General features: G+C 40.8%; 2 long non-coding RNA genes across 2 annotated transcripts; both read right to left on the bottom strand.

Moving 5' to 3' along the window:
• Nucleotides 1-3,586: 3,586 nt before the first annotated feature.
• Nucleotides 3,587-3,987, bottom strand: LOC139554834 (uncharacterized). The gene is made up of 2 exons (XR_011670905.1): nucleotides 3,858-3,987; nucleotides 3,587-3,755 (listed from the first exon to the last, which is right to left on the bottom strand). It is a non-coding gene; the product is annotated as an uncharacterized lncRNA (long non-coding RNA).
• Nucleotides 3,988-5,537: 1,550 nt separating this feature from the next.
• On the bottom strand, nucleotides 5,538-7,989 carry LOC139554835 (uncharacterized). Its single transcript, XR_011670906.1, has 3 exons — nucleotides 7,686-7,989; nucleotides 7,054-7,161; nucleotides 5,538-5,610 (listed from the first exon to the last, which is right to left on the bottom strand). It is a non-coding gene; the product is annotated as an uncharacterized lncRNA (long non-coding RNA).
• Nucleotides 7,990-8,252: the final 263 nt, after the last annotated feature.

The raw sequence follows: 8,252 nt of genomic DNA, 5'->3' as shown, positions 1-8,252 counted from the left end.
AGATGGGGTACAACAGTTGAACTAAGCTCATGATGCATTTGTAAGTTATATTCTTCAAGAATCAATGGGTACATATCAATAATTTATAAGTCCAAAAGTGGATGTCGCAACTGCAGATTGCCCCTTTACAGATGTTTTTTTTATTCAGTCACGGTTTTTCATTGATTTCCAGATTTGGGATCCATTTCTATAAGTATGGCATAAAGCCTCACATTCCCGTATCCTAATAGCTCCACCTAGTGGCAACAAGACTCACATTCTCATATTCTAGTTCTGTTATTCCTAAACACTACTTTCTTTTGGCCAGCCTTTGTTTTACCTACTTTTGCTAGAACAGTTGAAGTCGGAAATTTACATACACCTTAGCCAAATACATTTAAACCCAGTTTTTCACAATTCCTGACATTTATCTCCAGTAAAAATTCCCTGTCTTTGGTCAGTTAGGATCACCACTTTATTTGAAGAATGTGAAATGTCAGAATAATAGTAGAGAGAATGATTTATTTCAGCTTTTTTTTTTTCATCACATTCCCAGTGGGTCAGAAGTATACATACACTCAATTAGTATTTGGTAGCATTGCCTTTAAATTGTTTAACTTGGGTCAAATGTTTTGGGTAGCCTTCCACAAGCTTCCCACAATAAGTTGGGTGAATTTTGGCCCATTCCTCCTGACAGAGCTGGTGTAACTGAGTCAGGTTTGTAGGCCTCCTTGCTCGCACAAGCTTTTTCAGTTCTGCCCACAAATTCTATATAGGATTGACGTCAGGGCTTTGTGATGGCCACTCCAATACCTTGACTTTGTTGTTCTTAAGCCATTCTGTCACAATTTTGGAAGTATGCTTGGGGTCATTGTCCATTTGGAAGACCCATTTGCGACCAAGCTTTAACTTCCTGACTGATGTCTTGAGAATATATCCACTTAATTTTCCTGCCTCATGATGCCATCTATTTTGTGAAGTGCACCAGTCCCTCCCGCAGCAAAGCACCCCCACAACATGATGCTGCCACCCCTGTGTCCTTCACGGTTGGGATGGTGTTCTTCGGCTTACAAGCCTCCCTCTTTTTCCTCCTAACACAACGATGGTCATTATGGCCAAACAGTTCTATTTATTTAAATAAAAACAAAAATTATAATTTTACCCCCCAATTTCGTGGTATCCAATTGTTAGTAGTTACTGTCTTGTCTCATCGCTACAACTCCCGCACGGACAAAGGAGAGGGGAAGGTCGAGAGCCATGCGTCCTCCGAAACACAACCCAACCAAGCAGCATTGCTTCTTAACACAGCGCGCATCCAACCCGGAAGCCAGCCGCACCAATGTGTCGGAGGAAACACCGTACACCTAGTGACCTGGTTAGCGTGCACTGCGCCCGGCACGCCACAGGAGTCGCTAGTGCACGATGAGACTAGGATATCCCTGCCGGCCAAACCCTCCCTAACTCGGACGACGCTGGGCCAATTGTGCGCCACCCCATGGGCCTCCCGGTCGCGGCCCGGCTGCGACAGAGCCTGGCTCGAACCCAGAGTATCTGGTGGCACAGCTAACACTGCGATGCAGTGCCTTAGACCACTGCGCCGCCCGGGAGGCCAAACAGTTCGATTTTTGTTTCATCAGACCAGAGGACGTTTCTCTAAAAAGTACGATCTTTGTCCCCATGTGCAGTTGCAAACCGTAGTCTGGCTTTTTTATGGCGGTTTTGGAGCAGTGGCTTCTTCCTTGCTGAGCGACCTTCAGGTTATGTTGATATAGGACTCGTTTTACTGTGGATATAGATCATTTTGTACCCGTTTCCTCCAGCATCTTCACAAGGTCCTTTGCTGTTGTTCTGGGATTGATTTGCACTTTTCTCTCCAAAGTACGTTCATCTCTAGGAGACAGAACACATCTCCTTCCTGAGCAGTATGCCGACTGCGTGGTCCCATGGTGTTTATACTTGCGTACTATTGTTTGTAAAGATGAACGTGGTACCTTCAGGCATTTGGAAATTTCTCCCAAGGATGAACCAGACTTGTGAAGGTCTACAATGTTTTTTCTGAGGTCTTGGCTGATTTCTTTTGATCTTTCCATGATGTCAAGCAAAGAGGCACTGAGTTTGAAAGTAGGCCTTAAAATACAGCCACAGGTACACCTCCAATTGACTCAAATGACGTCAATTAGCCTATCAGAAGCTTCTAAAGCCATGACAATTTTCTTGAATTTTCCAAGCTGTTTAAAGGCACAGTCAACTTAGTGTATGTGAATGTCTGACCCACTGGAAGTGTGATACAGTGAACTTTGTCTGTAAACTATTTTTTGAAAAATGACTTGTCATGCACAAAGAAGATGTCCTAACCGACTTGCCAAAACTTTTGTTTGTTAACAAGACATTTGTGGAGTAGTTGAAACACTTAATTTGGAGTCATTAAAACTTGTTTATGTAAACTTCCGACTTCAACTGTATATTCTGCCAGTGTGGGTGTGTGCTAAGTTGAGGGTCTTAAATTAAAGTGACTGACTGAATGAATCCTCACTATCAGTAGCTGCAATTTGGAAGTATGCCCAGACCTTGTTTTGAGAACGACAGATATCTCAGTTTCAAGGTCTCAGCTTGGAGAGAGGAACCTCGTGAGGAAATGGTATGTCACATGTTATAAACCAGTATTGGTTGGTCACATGACTGAAACAAAACGGTAATGATGAATTCATTTTCTAAATCATATAAAAATAACTTGTGTATAACCATACATAAGACAAATTCTGGAACTACCCCAGTAGAGCTTCTGACTAACGTTCACTATGGTGCATCAAGTGTGTTGGAACCTCTCCAGCTTGCTGACAAACAATGATTCATTTAAGATTGACTTTGAGTGTCCCTGTGTAAGAATTTCCACAACAGTACTATGATGGATCTCTGTCATTCTATCAATTACAAGAAAGATTCGTATTATCCAATGCCAATTTCTTTACGTTCTTACAACTCAGAAATATTATGTACTCACTTCAACAGAATCTGGATCAACCTAAGGCAAGTAGCATAGAAAAAATACTCAAAGAAGCTGATACGCCAAATAATTTGATTGCCAAGATATATCAAGGGTTGATTGAAACTCTGCCTGATGATTCAGAACCTATAAGGAAAAAATGGGAAACAGATCTAAAGTAAGAAATTGAGAAGAACCATTTTTCACAGACACGTGAACATTTTCATACCTGCTTCTTAAACTTAAGACAAACTACTGCAATTTAAGAATTCATAGGACTTACTACACTCCTGCCAGAATGCATGTACAGTAATGCACCCAGAAATGTCACATCTCTGTTGGAGATGCAAAAAGCACAAAGGAACCTTATAACACGTGCCGTGTTCCTGTGATAAACTTACACCATTTTGGGATAATGTATGTGCTTTAATTTCATTGTGTCTAGGAATTTATATCCATCCATTTCGACAATTATGTCTGTTGGAAATGTAAATATTGGTGATCAATATCAGAGAACAATTTGTAATCTAGGTTTAAGTGATGCAATAAACTGGAGGACTGAATTATCTAGCTTTGTCACGATTTTCTAAAGTAGAACCCAGAAGCAGACCAGGACAAGGAGAGTAGGACGAAGGTGAGTATTTATTTACAAGTTTAAACGTAGAGGTAGAAAGATCCAGGTGGCGGAGCGGGCAGCGGAGGTGAGTTGATGGGAGTGAATAGGCAGATCCAAGGGAGTAACAGAAGCCACCGACGACCAGGCAGGGATGGGATGAGTGTTCCGGGTGAATGACTGTAGACAGAACAAACGGAGGTAAGTTCAAGGCAAGCAAGACGTACAAAACAACAAAACAAACTCTATCAAACTGGAGGCTGATACGCAGGCACAACATACTGTTCATGGCTAACGATCCGGCAGGGAATGGATGGCAGGTCAGAGCTTATGAAGTGGAGGGGTGATGATCAGGACCAGGTGTGCAGATAGCTGATGGGATACAGGTGCGGGTAATCAGAGATCTCCCAACTAGCTACGTCGCCCGGCAACCAGACAGGGTACGTTCCAGGACACCGGAAAAACACTCCAGGACAGAACACAGGCAAAAACAGACTCAGGAAGCGGGATTCGTGACAAGCTTAGCGTTTCCAAAACTCGGTCCTGGGGACCCCAAGGGGTAAACGGTTAGATTTTTGCCCTTTATAGCTGGTTCAAATAATCAAAGCAGCATGATGAATTAATTATTGAGTTAAGGCGGGGCTTTACCTACCAAAGACTTATAGATGACCTGGTGCCAGTTGGTTTGGCGATGAATATGATGCGAGGGCCAGCCAACGAGAGCATACAGGTCGCAGTGGTGGGTAGTATATGGGGCTTGGTGTATATTATAAAGTTAAACAAAAAACGGAAGTGTTTGACCAAATTTGGAAACCAACGTTGATTATCTTGGGAAATGTGTTGTATAGTGGTCTTTTTTTGTGTTTGTAAAAAAAAACTATGAAAAATAAATAAAATAAAACGTTGGAAAGGAGAGAACCAAGATCCAGCACCACTCAGGTGAAGGGGAACAATAATATGGCTTCGAAAAAAAGGAGGCTGCAAACAGTGGACTGTATCACTCCAACTATAAGAATTATTCCATCCTTGACCGGCATATTCATTCTGACAGACTTTCAATGTGTCACGGATTCCCCTGGTACTGCTGCTCATTCAGTGTCACCGGCCTCTAGGCGTCACTGAACTGTTTCATTACGCACACCCGGTTCCCATTTCCCCTGATTAGTATTTGTATATATGTGCCCTCTGTTCACCATTGGTTTGTAGGTTATTGTTCCCATGTCTGTTGGTCTGTGAGTACCTGTGCGTTGTTATTTCAGCTTTCGTGCTGCGTGTATTGTGCTCTTGTTATTACGGTTCTCGTCCTGTGTATTGTTGTGCATTTGGTATTACGGGTCTCGCCCCGAGTAGTGAATTGCAGGGCTCATCCCATGTATTTATTAGATGTTTAACCTCGCTCTTTTGTTTGGGTTACATCTCTGTATTTTTGTATACGTGTTTGTTTCATGGCATGTTATATATTTTGGGTGGAGTATTAACCCCCCCACTATGAATTCCTGCGCCTGTCTCCAATCATTTATACAACGTGACTGTCACGTTCTGACCTTAGTTCCTTTTTTATGTCTCTATTTTGGTTTGGTCAGGGCGTGAGTTGGGGTGGGCATGGGTATTTCTGTGTTTGGGAACCATACCAGGCCAATCAGAGGCAGCTGTAAATCGTTTGAGAACCATACTTAGGTAGGCTGTTCCCACCTGTGTTTGTGGGTAGTTGTTTCCTGTTTTCTGTTGTCACCTGATAGGACTGTTTTGTTTCACCTTTGTTATTTTGTGTTCAGTTTAATAAATTTAACATGGACACGTACCACGCTGCATTTTGGTCCGATCCTTCCTATTCCTCATCAGACGAGGACGACGATCGTTACAGTGACACAATGTCCTTATTTTCCTTAAATCCTTAAAGTGTATATAATCAAACTACAAAAGCTGCCCTTGATTTATCCTAATGAGAAAAATGTTACAAACCTGTCAGGACCCGGTGAGAGAAACAGTCACTAAAAGTCGGCAGAACCCAGAAGATGAGGCAGACTCAGCAGTACTAGAGATGGTGGTTTAATAAAAGGACAAGATCTTCAGGCAAAGAATATAAATCCACCACGTCCAAAAATAAAGCCAAGAGGCACAAAATGGATATCCTCCAAAATACAAAGAAACTCCACAAAGTGGTAAAAACAGGAGGGAAAAAACAAACCTCAAAAGACTACTCAAAAATACACAAGCACTAAACCAGAGAACCTCTGGAAAATCCAATAAGATAAATATATGTTCACAACAAGGCTGGGGCTGGGTGCTAACATACAAACACTGAGCAAAGAACTGAGGAACACACAGGGTTTAAATACTAACAAGGGAACGACACACAGGTGCAAACAATAATTAGAGCAAGGAAAAAACAAAAGGTACAAAAAAGGTGCAATGGGGACATCTAGTGACCAAAACCTGAAAAGTCCTGGCCAAAACCTGACAAAACCCCATAAAATCATTCTTAAAGTTACTTAAATGTCCTAAATGAAAATAGACATTTAATACGCTGTTCACCTTGAATACAATAATACATCGTCTGTGATTTTTTAAATTGATTATTTGGATTTTCATTTATATATAAATATGTTATTACATGTAGGCCTAACTGTTTAAATTCCAACCGGGATAGTTTTTATTTTGGAGATCTGTTCTTTGAGGTGGATTGTTTTGCCACAACACAATTACTATTATTAGCCCATGTCATGGTAAGATGAAAACATTTCTATATTTAACAAGATGTGTTAATTAATGTCAGTTTACCAATATTCTGAAAATGTATATATTGTGATTTGGAATGAAAATCACACAAGAAACTGCTGAGCGGGAAAAACCCAGCAACGTTGCAGTTCTTGACATACTCAAACGGGTGCGCCTGGCACCTACTAACATACCCCGTTCTAAGGCACTTAAATATTGTGTTTTGCCCATTCACCTTCTGAATGGCATACATACACAATCTATGTCTCAATTGTATCATTGCTTAACAATCATTCTTTAAGGCGTCCCGCTAGCGGCACACCTGTCTACAACATCCGGTGAAATTGGAGGGCGTGTGTCACGTAGAGTAGGCCAGAAGGCTAAACTGGAAAACCTAACCTCTATCAAAATAAAAAGATGGCGGAGCCGCAAAAGTTCTTCTGTGCAAGGGTGTTTATTTACAAAGTGATTCCGGAACAAAAACAACAGTACTGCCATCAAACGCCTACCTTATGGGACAGCTTAAAACAATGCTGCCCCATCCACAGGTCAATCCAAAATGCCTCTCCATGAACTGAAAGAGAGGCTCCTTTTGTAGGGCTAGCCCCTCCCCTCAGAACAATTAACCATAATTCATTCAGCAATTACCTATACAAACCTACATTTGCCATTTAACTAAACATACTAAAGTATATACATTGCAACACGTTTATGAAACAATATCACAACATAACATTTACAAAATTACCTCACTACTTACTGACAGTGTCTTTCAATATGCCCATTTACATTAATGAGCCAGTCGGGACAGGCACTACAAAGTCAGCCCATTCCCTTAGCTTGGGTCCTTATCCAGCATACCCGGAAGCTACAGAGATGGAGAGAGAGAGGAACAGAACAAACAAACAACGCGCTCATCCATAACATCAATAAGTATAATAAAAATTGCTTATATTAAATATGAACACTTGTCTGTTTATTTCTTTATCCCACAACCGGTTACTGATTTGTGAAATGTATGTACTAAGATAGATAAGTTAACTTGTGTGTCAACCCACATTGTTAACTTATCTGATAACGGAGCAGGGAGGAGTGATGAATATGTGCTGCGTTAAAGTACCAAATGCTGCCCGCGGCCAGTGATGGACTTCTACGTCACAGCGTGCAATTCAAATGAATAATCGTAATATTAAACATTCATGAACATACAAGTATCTTATATAATTTAAAAGCTTCCAATCTTGTTAATCTAACTGCGTTGTCCGATTTACAATGGGCTTTACAGTGAAAGCATACCATACGATTGTCTGAGGACGGCGCCCACTTCAACATATTTCTCAACCAGCACAGGCTTCAGTAAAATCACAAATAGCGATTAAATAAATCACTTACTTTTGATAATCTTCCTCTGTTTACAATCCCAAGGGTCCCAGCTACAACATGAATGGTCGTTTTTGTTAGATAGTAATCCACTCGTTCAACATGCAGACGAATGAGTCCAAAAAGCTACCGCTGAGCTTCGTCCAAACAAGTCAAATGAGTCAAATTCTCTTTAATCCTCAGGTACCCTAAAATGTAAATAAACTATGATAGTTAATACTGAAAGCACTATGTTCAATAGGAAAGTAAAATTAGTAAGCACGCGCCGAAAGACTGATATTGTTCCGGTGCTTTCTTCACCAAAACTCAAAATTCTTGCTTGTTTTTCAAAAAACAAGCCTGAAACCTTGAATAAAGACTGTTGACATCTACTGGAAGCCATAGGAATTGCAATCTGGGATACGGAATTATATAGGACCCATAGCCTTCCATTGTAATTGCCTGGGACCTCAAATATATTTCCGGTTGGTTTTTCTTCTGATTTTTGCCTGCCATATCAATTCTGTTATAGTCCAGACATTATTTTAACATTTTTAGAAACTTCAAAGTGTTTTCTATCCAATGCTACCAATTATATGC

This window comes from Salvelinus alpinus, chromosome 26 (assembly GCF_045679555.1).
Source record: "Salvelinus alpinus chromosome 26, SLU_Salpinus.1, whole genome shotgun sequence".
NCBI classification, from domain to species: domain Eukaryota; kingdom Metazoa; phylum Chordata; class Actinopteri; order Salmoniformes; family Salmonidae; genus Salvelinus; species Salvelinus alpinus.
This window is presented reverse-complemented; position numbering and strand designations above follow the sequence as displayed.